Source organism: Nestor notabilis, unplaced genomic scaffold (genome assembly GCF_000696875.1).
Source record: "Nestor notabilis isolate BGI_N333 unplaced genomic scaffold, ASM69687v1 scaffold11271, whole genome shotgun sequence".
Lineage (NCBI taxonomy): Eukaryota > Metazoa > Chordata > Aves > Psittaciformes > Psittacidae > Nestor > Nestor notabilis.
In genome coordinates, this window is record NW_009914274.1 from 47,066 (window position 1) to 62,212 (window position 15,147).

Below are 15,147 nucleotides of genomic sequence, written 5' to 3' on the forward strand. Positions count from 1 at the left end.
CTAAAACTTGATGTGATGAATACAAGATGCAGAAGGAAGCTCTCATGGGAAAATGCATCTAAAAAAGTTCCACCAAATCAGCAAATGAATAAACTGATCAAGAAACAGTGCTGGAAAAGGTAACTGAGTCTCTGTGAGCTCACGGCAAGAGGATGAATGTTTCCAGCAGTGCAGATGTCCCACAGCAAGGCACCTCACTTTGCTCTGAAAGACTTGGGACATTAAACAGTCATCAGATAACTTTTGGTCACCTGATACCAGCCTGAAGTGGATTGCTGCTAGCCTGTCCTCTGCAATCTTTCTAGTACGCCATTTACCCAAGAGGTAAATATAAATATACTGTATGCAGCTCTGTATGAACATCACAAAAGCTTGTTCCATTTCTAAGATTGTTCCTATTTTGTCCTGTCTAAAAGACAAATAGTTCAAGAAATTATTCAGAAACAAGTTATTCAGGTCAGGCAATCGTGCAAACACTGCTTTAAAAAACATCTGGTCAAAGAAACTTTCTTTCCTTCTTCTGTCTGCATTCATCTGTATTATTAAAATGTCTTTCTATTTTCTGTGGTGTCCCCATCATCAGATATGCATTTTATTGCTTTGGAGCCTTCCACTTACATGTTCATCTATCACCTCTGGCAAGCACACTGTGTTTAAAAATTGAGAACTCCTTTCATGAAATATGTAATTTAAGTCTCTGCTGCAAGCTTGTTTGCTGAAAGCCTGCGAAAAGCTCACAAGCTCAAAAATATACTGACCACATGAAATTGGAGCACTCCAAATACTATGTATCTTACTCCCTTCCCAACTTACTTTCATGAAGGTTTCATTTATAGCACTAGAATTCTTATTTCTAGGAAGTCAGTTAAAATAAACGGTGGAATACTTCCAGATACTATAGTTCCCAAGTAAGGTATGTCTTGTGCCTTATCTAAGGTATCTGTGCTCCTGAGTGGTCCTGCAGGCTTCATTTGTCACCGCCAGCGTCACAGCAACCTGTCTGGTCTTATTTTAGGATGTATCTTTTACTGTGAGCAGGCTCATCCACTATTAGCCAGAGACAAGCAACTGTTTTTTTGGCATGAGATTTTTCTATATTCCCCACAAAAGGAAGAAAACTTATTTTACTTTATTTATTTTTTTTAAACTCCTCGAGCTTCAGCTAAAATCTAAGGCTGTTTTGCCTGACCCCTCTGTAGTTTTTTTGTAATGCCTTTATGTAGCTATTAAAAGCAGTCAGTGCTATCCCCTCTGATATCAGTTCAGGGGCAGCTGTTCAGAAAAACCCAGGCCCCCCTGTGAGTGTGGTCAGCTGGCCAGTGGTGAGCTTGCACCAACCTGGGAAGGCTCTATGTAGCCACGCTCTCATTCACAACATGCAACAGCTGTAAGAAGTTGTTCAGAGAGATTTAATAATATTCTAATAGGAAAAAAAAAATTAACACAAAATTATTGCTCAAATAAAAGAACCCTCATTCCACTTGTGAGGGGAACACGTACTTTTTGTTTCTTAAGTCCTGAAAAGCTGCACATAATCAGACAGTCTGAAGGACAGAACAACTGCACATTGGAGGCAGAGAAAGGCTCCTTGCTAAATAAAAAACTTTACCAACTAATGCTCTTATTTTTTACCCAAATGCTTTTGCAAATACCTAACATTACCATGAAATATGGTAAAAAGCAGCAATGTAATGATAATTTTAAATTCTTGATATGGAAGAAAATAGAACCCAAGTGAATTTATGTATCAGCAGCATAGTGCTTAAGTTGATCTTTCTAAAAACATCACCCATGGAAGCTGGAAATATTTCAACAAAGAGCTTGCATGAGCCACAAAAAGAAACATTAATATTGTGCACAGAAATATTCCAAAATGTGCAATGATAGGCAACGAGACTTTAAAAGGTCACTGAGAAGTGATAAAGATGTTGGGGCTTCTGAAAAGAGTAGTAACAAATAAAACGCAAACTTTAAAGATGCCTCCATAGAGGAACATGGGAAAACAGTGAAGCCCACTTCATCGCTAGGACTGAGACTATTGCTCAAAAACAGTCAGAAGCAGTTTGAAAAAACAAAGCTTGAGTTAGGGCAAAGGCAGGGACAGACTGACTTCAAAATACAAGGCCACTCCCCACTACCAACCTTTGCGTCAAAACTAACACTTATTTTAACCTCACTTATACAACAGAAGACTTCTGAGTAAACAGTGAGTCTTATGATAACCCTCACCCGCCTTATAAAGCTTTGAGATTTGCTTTTATCATCTGCATTAAGCTCAAAACGTAAGAAAGAAACAAGAAGAAATAAAATCTCCAGCTCAAAACTTAGACCAATCTATATAAATTCGGTGCAAGGCAGCTGGAGTTGCAGATTTTTAAGGAACCCTGAAGCTGCAATAATGTTGCAGTCATTTCTTGAAGATTATTTTTACAACACTATGACATCAAGTTGAGGATAACACTGGACACCACCATCTACGCCCCCAAACTTGCAATATCCACTGTACTGATTAGCATTGAGCACAGACAGGATTGTCTTGGTGGTAACTTCATTCCTTACACAGTAGGAAACAATAGAACGATGTAAAACTCCTGACATACACAAAGTAAGGCCCTGAGCTGTGAATTTACTGGCCAAAAAGTAGTCATGGAAGAGTTCTTGCAGCTCACTGCACAGGCTCCAGTAGCTCCTTAATCATTTACAGTCACCACAGTGAAGGTGGTCAGTTTGGTTTCATGACTATAGATGATGAAATGCCCAGATGGAAAATTGTTTAGTTTTTTCACCGAAGGAGTTGAGACACAGCAAGAAAGGGAAAGGAAGCACCAGCAAATCCACTCCCCTAGAACTGTTTTTAAAGCTCACCTGATCATCGTTGGCCAAGGGAACCATCAGTCCTTTCAGTAGCAGAGAGCTCCATCAACAACCTTACATTTTCGCTTGTTTAGCAATAATAACTATTGTAAATACAAGTTAAATCCTGCATCTATTGTCAGAGAAAATCCTGATAATGTGCTTTCTGTTACCTCTGCACAATGTATTTTGTTTCAATATAATGCTACAATATCCTTCCGAAAATATCTTCATGGTAACTGTAAGATGTGCCATAATGAATTTACATAAGCTCTCTCTAATTCACTCCCAAGAGGGTGGCCCTCACATTCAGCTCAACCATTTACACTGCTTGTAACTTTTATTTTGGGTGCCACAACACCAGGTTCACATGAACTTATGAAAGTATAATTTGCCCTTATTTTAAAACCACAATTAATTAACTTCCATAATGCCAACAGGTTTCTATCCTTTTATTTCCTACAATTCTGCTTAAATCACACTTCCTAAGAAACCCTTTTAAGAATCATGCAGAGACACCTGTGCACATTTAGGACTATTGTGGTGAATGCACAAATATACCTTTTTGTAATTTCATTTTTGTCACTCTGCTAATTTCTACTTGGAAGTCCACCTGAAATAGGGGCTCTTCTTTCATAGAGAGAAGGCAGTAACACATCCAGGGCACTTTGCAGAGGCTACCACTAGTACTCCCCATCCAGGATTCAGACACAAAAAAAAGACAAATTGACCTTTAGACTGTATTTATTTTTTTTTTCCCCAGCCTTCTGCATCCTTTATAGTGAAGCAAAAGCTGTTCTACCAGAAACTGGAAGCTGGTGATCAAAACCTTAGTGGAGAACGCAAAATAAAGCCTCAAATGCAGACTGAGTCCCTCTTCCCGAGCTGGCTGAATTTGCAAGAGTCAAAACTAGACGAAACCAATTGCCAACATTTGGCCAATTCCACCTTTCCATGTTTCAGCAAGGTGCCAGGGAGAGGTACCACCCTCCACTGTACGTGTTTGCTGCTGTGAAAGAAAACTTACTGCTTTTATTGCAGATTCCCCAAGTGATAAGCAGTGAATCTGCCATTTCCTTTAAGTTCTTAAGTCACTCTTTTAAGAGATTTATCTCTTGCCCTGCTCTATTATCACAGGCACATGCATCTACTTGTGAACCATCCTCTTCTTCCTTCTGCACTACGCTCCTACCTACTTCCTGCGTAGGCTGGATTTGCAAGGCACTAACTGGCACAACAACTGCCCCAAACTCAGCTAAAACGCCCAGCAACCAGGAAGGCAAATTTGTACCCTGACTGAAATCATGCTGTAGAAGAAAAATCCCAACTCTTTAAAGAAGAGTTTAAACCAACTTTTTAAACAATGGTCTTTTTATCTGTCCAAGTAGCCTGATGAATTTTGCACTGAATTTACTCTTAGGCAGACAAATATTTTAGAAGACAACCTTGTACAAGATAAGACAGGTGAGGGCTGGAGAATCCCAAGGTAACTCTAAAATGTCAAGAATGATCTGTTCCAATTCCTTCTGCAGAGCGAGAAAGTAATTTTAAAACCTGTCTATTTCATGTTGAGCTTCTATGTGGAAAAGTTTCCTATTCAGGAAACAGTCTGACTGATGTTCACTTTTACAAAAGACTGTGGTATTAAGAAAGACAAAAGAGGATATGAAACTATAGATGGGTTTGAATAAGATGCAGAGTCTAAAACAGCATGGTGAGTATTTATAAACCAAAAGTCTCATCTATCAAGTCTCTTTCAAGAGGCTATTTAATCACCATTGAAGCTTTGCTACTGAATTTTTATCACAGAATTAGAGCCGGAGGGGACCTCAGGAGGCCACCCTGGCTCTCCCTGGCCCAGAGGCACACCAGCGGCACACCAAACACACCCATCAGTCCTGACACTGCTTGTCTAACTTAACTTTTAAAAGAGCCCTCCCATGACAGAGGTTCCACAGCCTCCTGTCACAGCTGCACCAGTGCAAAACCACTCCACTGCTACAAAGTTTTCCTTGGTGTTTACGTTAAATTTCCTCTGCTGTCACTTAGCCTGTTACTCCTTATTCTGCTCACATGAACATAGGCAAGGTTTATTCTTTTCTCTCAAAGCTGTCATTTTACATATTTGAATACTATTATCATGTTTCCCCTCTTTTCTTCTCCAAGTTGGTTACAGTTGTCCTTCATGAAGCCAGCTGCTGTTATTTTGCTGCTTTCACTTCTTCCTTTCCCAAAACCCACATTCTATCACTTCATGGCTACTCTTCACCAAGTTGCCTTCTGTCACCTGCATCAAAACACAGGTCCCTAGAACTTGCCAGACCTTGTGTTGTCCATAATTCACTTGCCAGTAGAAGATGAGGTAGACAAAATCCCACATTTCTCATTCTGTACTTTGGGTGAGTGTAGCTGCTCAGGATGCCTTTCTCAAATCTGACCCTCACTTGCATTAGAAATTTACTTTAAAACTATTTTCTTTTTGAAAAGATCACTTGCTCTTCAATAACTACTAGAGACTCAGAAAGCATATTAAAAAAATGGTAAGAGATGCCAAAACCTGCCCTGTTTGAAAGGGTAAAAAACCCAATTGCTAAGTTTTATTTTTGCATGCGGGGTGAAACAGTTACCTTTTGCCACTTTGTGTTGGGTTTGATGTTGGTAATATTTCTTAACAGCTTTTGGGTTGCTGGATTGAATGAATGGGGTCTAGTTTGGGTTGATTCTGAATGAAACCTGAAGGTATTTGTTCTAAGTACTTTGTTCTTCTGTCCTTTACCATGAAGTTGATCTTGCTTTATAGGAGGAACAAACACAAAAGGCAAATGAAATAAAAAATATTTTTGCCTGTATGAGAAGACTGCACGGTATTAGAGGGGGAAAAGTTACCCTGTATAAAGGCAGCCCATAATAAAACAAGGTTCACAGATTTTCAGATAGATGTCAGGTGCCTTTCAAGACAGCCATTACACATGGACCTGAATGTGTATCTTTCTGTTTGTCTATTTTAATTAACACCTTTCATCTTGAAGGTCCTGTAAATAATTGGCAAAGTAATTAGTGCAGTGACTTCACAAGGAAAAGAAGTGAACTCTGTATGCCCGTAACAATTCATGCTGTTTAGCATGTGCTGTATTGAGAGAGGGACTGGCCAATTCTCAAGGAGGTTTGTGTGTTCCTCAGTACGATCTGATCACATTCTCCTTAGTTGCTGTGGGAATAGCCAATATTTTTCAACTGATGGTTCAGAAAAATTACAACATGTACAAAAATGCTGCACATTTCATTTGTCCTGTTTTAGCCTAAGAACGCAAAGTGCATGTTTGAGCAAGAGGCAATTTGCTGATTCGAAATGGTCTGTTCTGCATAATAGTATTTTCAGTTCTGAAGGGACTCTGTTACGAAGACTGTGTGCCTGTGCTCAGGACATAATCTCTATCGCTGTATCACAGATCTACAGTACACACGCACTACCTGCAAACTGTTTGACAGCAGACCCAGAAAAAGCTGCAAGGGAAATGTAATGCTGTAATCAGTTGCAACCTCGTTGGTTATGATCCTATTAAATGAACCAGAAATTTGGAACCCTCTGCTCGATGTCTGTAGTGCAAAGCGGTTGTCAAGGCAGCTGGTTGCACAGCGAGAGAATGCTGCACCCAGGCAGATGATCATGGGAATCTGAAGACAGGATGCGAGAGAGAGAAAACCATGCTAGAGCCAGAACCACTGTCACATAGTTTAGCACTGAATTATGTTGAACAAATTCTGCAAAATCTGTCTTGCTTTGGAGAACTATGCCAAGCATAGCCCACTTCTATAGCAGCCCAACTATCTCACCTTCCTAGAATCACTCTCCACAGCTTGCCAGTTATCTGTCTCTTCCTAACAGACTTCAGAGAACAACCACAACGACTGACAGACCCATGTCTTCCAGAGAGTGCAAAGACAGAGAGCGTACACCAGTTAATGTGTGCCCAAAAGACATTCTTTTTGTGTGAAGAATGAAAGTGAAATGCATGTTGGAGATAAGGAACTAAGATCAGTTACTCAAATCAATCTCCCAACTCTTGTCACAAAAATTTTCCTACTATCTATGAAGCTGTGATACAGGTTCGATTTGTCAGAGGGATATCTCCACTATTCTTTTTCATGCATCTGCATGGATTTTTACACAAACATACACATGCGCACACATGTATACACATACACAAAAGGAGAGTATCTGGTTGAATCTTACCCCAGACAGGTACTGGAAGAGGAATGAAATGAGTGCTTTTGAGGTCTGAGAGAACCAGACTTTGCAAGGCTTAGTGAGTACCTACCATTGTGTTCTGCAGGCATCTACCTCCCACACTGCTTTCAACAAGCACATTTCACAGAAATACAAATAGAAATGAACAACAGGACCAAGGGCCACTCTTCCACCCTGCCAGGAAGACAGTAGGGGTCAGGCATTCTCCTCATTAAGAAAGTGAATGTCCTGAGGAGGCAGAACTCATAACTCAGACCAAAACTGAAAGCAAGTAACATGTCCATAAGCACTAATAATGGGATAAAACAGGGAAAAAAATGTGCTACATAATTCACGTGCATGTGCACTTCCTCTGCAACTATACGGGCAATAAAAATTGCTGTTGCATCACATCACAGGGATAGAAACCGCTGCCAGGATCTTGAAATATTCTTTCAGACTTTCAAAGCAGTCTGAAGTCCGGCAAATATGATTAAGGGATTGGAGCATCTGTCATACAAGGAGAGCCTGAGAGAGCTAGGTCCGTTGAGCCTGGAGAAAAGGAGGCTTGGTGGGATCTTTCCAATCTGTATAAATACCTGATGGGGGAGAATAAGAGGAAGCAGTCAGGGTCTTCACAGTGATGCCCAGTGGAAAGGAAGAATGGCACAAACTAAAACACGGGAAATGCCATTAAAACATAAGAAAACCCTCGTTTTACTGTGACCGTGGTCAAACACTGGCACAGGTTGCCCAGAGACTGCCCACAGCCTCCATCCCTGGAGATATGCAAAACCTGACTGGATGCAGTCTTGAGCAACAAGCTGACTCTGCTCTGAGGAAGGGGGTGGAAACTAGACTTCCTACCTCAAGCATCCTGTGGTTCTCTCAAAAATAATAATCCACAGATTCTGCTGTCCTGAATTAATTGTGCTCTTAAACCCTAGATTTCCTTTACAAATTCTAGCATTTAGAGCCTTCCTGAAGTAAACAGAGGATTTCCCACAATGTGAATTCAGAGGCTTTTTGGCAGATGTAAGCTAAGAAACCATAAGGAGGCGTGAATTATTCTAATTAACTCCATGGGTACATAGCTGGGAAGCTATACAAAGACAATTTAAATGCCAACATTTCACCGCTGTTCACTTTTGCAGAAATCCTCAGGCCTTGTGCGTTTCATAGTCCCCTAAGACCTAAGGACATTTTCCAGGGTGACAGAAGTGCCAGCAGCCCCCCTGTCGTGGTTTAAGCCCAGCTGGTAACTGAGAACCTCGCAGCCGCTCGCTCATACACCAATTCCCTGCCTCTGCCGCTCGCTCATTCCCCCCTTCCCTGCCTCTCCTCTGGGAGGGATGGGGAGGAGAATCGAAAGAATGTAACTCACACAAGATAAGAACAGTCCAGTAACTAAAATATAATACAAAACTACTACTACTAATAATAATGATAAGGGAAATAACAAGGGGAAGAATATAAAACTAAAAAGGGAAAGGAAAAAACAATAAACACAAGTGATGCACAACACAATTGCTCACCAGCTGCTGACAGATACCCGGTCTGACCTGAGCAGCGATCTGGGCCTTCTAGGTAACTCCCCCCAGTTTATATACTGGGCATGACGTGCTGTGGTATGGAACCACAGAATCACGGACCGGTTTGGGTTGGTAGAGACCTTCAAGACCATCTAGTTCCAACCCCCCCACCATGTGCAGGGACACCTTCCACTAGACCAGGTTGCTCAAAGCCCTGTCCAACCTAGCCTGGAGCACTGCCAGGGATGGAGCACTCACCACTTCCTTGGGTGACCTGTTCCAGTGCCTCACCACCCTCACAGTAAAGAATTTCTTCCTTATATCCAACCTAAATCTCCTGTTTCAGTATGAACACATTAACCCTTCTCCTATCACTACAGTCCCTGATGAATAAGGCCCTCTCCAGCACCCCTGTAGGCCCCCTTCAAGATACTTCACATACTTAATGCTCTAAAACAGCCATGTACATATGAAATATGAATACCTCTTTGGCTAGTTTGGGTCAGGTGTCCTGTCTCTGCTTCCTCCTGGATTCCCATGCCTCTCCTCACTGGCAGAGCATGAGAGACTGAAAAGTCCTTGATCAGGGTGAGTGCTACTGAGCAACAACTAAAACATGAGTGTGTTTGTTCTCAGACTAAAGCCAAAACACAGCACTGCACCAGCTACTAGGAAAGAGAAAAATAACTGTTATTAGCTGAAACCAGGACACCCCTACACAGAAATCAAACCCAGAAGGTGTCCCTTCATTTCTGCAGTGAAGTTACAGTGGTCTCAGGGACAAGGTAAGGTAAGCTAAAAATATAAAGCCTGGCAGCAGACTGAAAGAGATCAAGAAGGAAAACTGTCACCAGCAACTTGCGAAGAAATGGAAACTATAGTCAGATTCACTCTAACCTCATATTCAATGTATTAAAGTCATGACTTTCTTAACTAACCCAGTGATGAACCAAAATTCAAAGCTGGTTGCTGTAGATGGATGGAGAAGTTTAGTTTGCTGCAGAGCACAGGAGACCAGAACCAACCACAGATACTGCTGGAAAAGAGTATATATGAGTACATCTGCAGGTTAGACCAGAAGAGCTCTTGCTATGTACTTTCTAGATGCTTAAAGTCACACAAACTTGCAACATCAAGAGGTGTATTGATCTTACAGGGCCTATAAAAAGGGATTAGGAAGACACATGCAAAATACTTCATACAAAAGAATGTGTTATCTGTGCAACATGAACAGCTTGATTATTTATCACGTTCAAGTTAAAACTCTAACCCTTCAGGAGGTATTTTTCAGCTACAGTCAGAGAAGACCGTAAACAAGATTAAGTGTGGTCACAGCAACGTCAATCACACAAACGCTGAAATTTCACATGGCCGAAAGATATGGCCTTGCCTTCACCCTGCTCACATCCCAACATTCCCACAAACTATTAGAAAAATAAGGAGATTAGTTCACTACTTCCCCTGATTTGGCTTACAATGTGGCCACACAAATGTTAGTGCTGTTGTGTTGCAGATTGTGCAGAGATGAGGCCCAGGGAGCAGGCAGATTTTTCCATTCAAGTATATAAAAGTTACAGTGGAATTACTGCTTTAGAGAAAAGGAGGCAGCTGTAAGCATGAACAGGAACAGGAGAAACGTGTGCATCTCCTGAGCAGTCCTGTAGTTCCAAACATACGGAAATCTTTGTTACACATATTACCTCAGTTCACTAAACATGAATATGCGATAATGCCACTAATTACAACATCAACAAAAATACAACTGACAGTACCACAATCCAAAACTTTTGCACTATGGTTCCAATTCTCTACTGAACCAAGTACCACGGTACTGATACGATATTGGCTTCTAGGCATTTCTGAAGAGGAAGCATGGCCTCCTCTGTCATCTTACAGGTCAGTGAAGAGTATGAAGACACGGTGACAGAAGAGGCTACAGTGACAGAAGAGGCTCTGATGCATTTTCAAAAGAGTACTTGAGCACAGAAGCTTTACTGCCTTTATTTCATTGAAATAAGTGACACTGGTAAATTTATCCCTAGCACCAATGGACAAGATTAAAAATGCCAGGGCTATTCATGGACTACAACTCCCCAAGACCTACATCCTCCAGTTCCAAAAGTCTATTTTAGCCATGTGAAATTCACTTAACACAATAAATAACAGTTTTGCAAGAAGTAGTAAATAAATAAAAAAAAAAATTTTTTTTTTATTTAATCCCGTACAGATAAGATTGTTTCAATATTCAGCATTGTCAATGTAAACGAAGGAGAATACCACAGGCAAATAGGTGAAAAAATAATGAAGTATTATTATACTACACACAGACATACATGGAGAAAAAATACTTCCAAACCCTCATGGCTGGAGTCTTCACCAGTACCAATAACCTGACCAGAAAAGGAATAGTGAGTATTGCTTATCTTGACTTTATGAAGGCAAGTTTGATTTACAGAATGAGTCAGTAAGTTAGTGGAAAACTATTAAAACACATTGAAGATCAGCTAAGGGTCGGGAATACCAGCATAAGATCAAGTTTTTAATTTATCCAGTCATCTGGACTGAACTATATAGTCTGACATAAAACTAAACTCTACTCTGTCATAAGAGCCTTATAAAACAGAAGATAAAAATGCCCCTTCAAAGTGTCTGTTTGGAATGAACGTTTTCATTCATTTTTTTTCTCCCTACCTTTTGCTAGACCAAAAAAAGGTCATTTTGCTATTCTTATAGGGGAAAGCTGAAATAATTGATTTGGTTTTAATGTGACTTTGTATTAGGCATGACTTTGACACTATGGTAATTTTTAAGCAAAATGGGTTGGATTGATGTAGTTATCAATACCATTTTATTTTATTTCCATTTTTTGAGTAAAAATGAGCTTATTTGGATGGTAACAGTAATACAGAAAAGTGTAATGTAACTACAACTAACTTTGTATGGTTATTAATATACAGAACACCTTAAAAAGGAAGGGAAGTAGTTCCCTAAATCTATCCAGTACTTTCAAACTATGTACTATAGGAAACTACTTTCTTCCCTTTTTAGAACATTAAGAATTCACCACAGATTATCAGGGGGGTACCACAGCTTCTGCATGGCTGTTAAGTCCCTTCCGACAGCTGTTGGAGATTTTGTTGTCATTTCCTTGGGTACCAGACTTAAAATCTACCGCATGAGAATCACATCTACTGCCTGTGATACTGCTGCTGATCAGGATTGCAACACCTTTTTTTCAGGCCAAATCCATGGCTACGTCATTATTTAGTTAGTTGAGGTTTTTTTCTCCAGTGAATGCCCTGACCAGTGCCTTGCTCTCACACATCTTTTAATATATCTTTCCTAATTATTTCATACTCCTTGGGGATCTTACATACTCAATGCCTTACAAAGAGTGCTCTTCCTCTTAAATACCTGATCTTGCAGTTTTCTTGTAAGTTTTCTTATGTAAGAAGAGCAGCAGCTTGTGCTGAGGAGGTCACTAAGCTGAAGTCTCAAGGACTGAATTTTGGACAAATCACACTTAAAAATCCTCTTTAATAGCTTCAGCACAAGAAACCCCAGCATTGCATCAGTGAAAGCAGTATCATCAATATGCAGAAATTTCAGAGTATTAAAGAATCTTGAGAGCTAAAATAATAAACGAAACAATTCAGATTACAAGGTCATATGCTTAGAAAGCAGGAACAAGAATTTCTGTTGCATGCTGAAATCATCAGTTGAAATTGTAAAGGAAATGAAAAACATGTTGCTATTTGATTAGCAAATGAACTGGGAGTCATCAGCATGTTGTAATTACAAAGATCGAGCTTAATCAGGAGAGGCATTTCCAATATACATATAAAAGACTGCATGCTGCTGAAAAAGTCTTTGGTAAGACCTCCTGTAAAATAGCAGGTATGGTTCTACCTACTGATACTTGCAGAAATTAATTTCCCTAAACAAGCAGAAAAAGGCTGTGAAGTCAGTCAGGAAATGGAAACTCTATCATACTAAAAGAGACTAAAAAATGTTGGCTGGCTTACTTTTCCGAAAAAGATTAGTGGGGGTGTGAGATGGAACACCAGATAGTGAACATCACAAGGGAGCAGAATTATCAAAGCTGAAAGGCAGCACTGGTGAAACAACAAAACCAGAATTTGGTGTGAATAAATTCAGCCTGAAAACAGAGTGGTCCCAGCCCTTCAAAAGGATGAGCTTCAGAAGCAGTGTTCTCATACTTAAACCTGCAACAGGTTTTAAGATGGAGCTTGACAACGAATGAGATTATATAACGTTATCACCTATTACAGAAAAGAATTGAGTTTGACATGAGATATCTTACTGTCCTATGTTCCTGTCACTTTTCCCAATTCCTAGCAGCTAGGGTGCCAAGAAGTCTGCAGACAGAAAGTTGGCAGGAGTCTGGGGATACAACCACCCATACTGGTGTTCTCTTGGAAAGAAGCACTACATACGTGGGGTTCAACCAAGGCCACCGAAGACCAACTGGCAGCAAAGGCTTCCTCATGCCACCCTGTCTGCCTGAGTCAAGTCTGGTTGCAGAAAGCCAGCGCAGAGCAGCAGCTCAGGCCCCATCCTTGTTCATCAGACCCTGCTAGCTGTGGTGACAGTGGCACAGAGTTGCATTTTTGGATATGAGCACTGCTTAATGAAGGCTCTTGGCCATGAGCAGTAACCTACTTACATTTTAGTTGATGACTTGAAGATAACACTGGACTGCAAATTTCCTGTCATTTTCCTTACACTGTTCTTTTCTTCTTACTATCCTCTTTCAGGAATAAAGCAACCCAATACAAATCTCAAGTGAAAGCACACATACCATTTGTCCACAGGACACCACATGCACATTTTCACAGCATTTCCTGTTACATCCTGTTGTCAATTATAATGGTTTGTCACTGTTTCTATACACTACTTTCTTCGGGACCAAAGTTTCTTCTGAGTTATGCATAGCACTACATAGACTATTTCTTCTTGCAAGGCTGAAACTAGTAGGAAATCTACCTATGGGTATTCTGCTGTTCTTTTACATGAATATCACATTTGTAATTGATTAAAAATTTAAATCGCATTTCTGGTGCTACTGTGAAGTTACCCTTCAGGTCCAAGGATTTATTATTAAACTGAGAAAAATCAACATATTTTGAATGACAGGGTTGTTTCAAAAATAAAAATTAAGCAGAAACTGGCATTTTTCATTTTCAGTACACATGCCGCTATTACATATCAGAGTCTTACACTCACAGAGAAATACGTATCATATATAATACACAGACCTATCAAGGTAGTACTTATATTCCATACGACAGATTATGGGGCAGCACAGACATACAAAACCCAGTTCCTCAGAAGCCATTCTAACACTCCAGGATGTCCTGACGAGCTAGACACTTCATGTCTTTCAAGTATAAGATTAAACACGTCACCAAAACCCAACCATGGTTTTAGCTGCCTCACTTAATATGAAGTCTTACAGAGAAATAAAATTCTTATACATTCATCTTGGTACTATGTAAGAGCATTACTGCTAGAGGTCATGTCCTCTGAGGTATCAAGCGCTGCCTGAAGAGTCTAAAAGTTCTCGTCTTTCATCTGGGTATATGAATATTCCATGTTATGCCAAGGTCAAAAGCCAGGATTGAAGTGCTAACCCTGTTTACATTTTAATACTTAAAAGCGCCACACGTGATCTGGTTCTCCTCACCCAGAGTTACAAAATCCACTACTTCCTTGCAGAAGTGTGGCTCAGGCTAGCTTGAAGACCCTTGCCCTTATGCTACAAATCTTCTTCTTCCTGCTATGCATATTTACCCTTAGAAAACATCTAGCTCTTACCCTCATCTGCCACTTCACAAGCTGTCAAATGACTATTCAAGCATTAAAAAAAATGAAGGGTCTGTTAAGTTCTAAATTAAGTGACAGTCTATAGCTGAAAATTAGCAGTAACATGCCCAAATCTTTATTGATTGCTAAGAAAAGGTGAGTAACCCTCCCTACGGCTGGCTGTGTAATTACTGACCTTTAGAACTGAGAGCAATTAATTTAAGAACAGATAGCAGTGAACTAGCAAATGACTTACTTTGCAACAGGACAGTAAAGGCACCTATCAAGTTTTTGTACGTGTTCAGTGCCACCTTGAATAGTACTGTTACATGCCTTTATTTTCCATTTTAATGCAGAATATAACCCAAGCTACACCTAGACATAAAATGCCTGTCAACTTGTTCAGAATATCAGTGGAAATGTACCTTCAAATACTGAGACTTTTCAGTATATTTAAGAACTCCCTATCTTTCCAAAAAGGTTTTAAACTACTGTTAAAGGCAGGAATATTGTATTGCCAAGCTCAGCCACTGTGATACATGTAGTGCAAACATTTCATCTGTACTCTGAGAGATGGAGGTGGAAATGGCCAGTAGCAGGAGAACAGCAGATAGTAATCTGACATCAGTCAAGTTCTTTTACATATGGGAGACACACATACAAACCCCCCAGCCTCTGTTAATGCTGCTGAGTTTAACCTGTTATAGG

General features: G+C 40.1%; 1 protein-coding gene across 1 annotated transcript in view; it reads right to left on the bottom strand.

Moving 5' to 3' along the window:
• The window catches only part of ZNF827 (zinc finger protein 827), a 75,837-nt gene that overhangs the window by 14,704 nt on the left and 45,986 nt on the right, over positions 1-15,147 (bottom strand). The gene's annotated exons all lie outside the window — the stretch shown is intronic.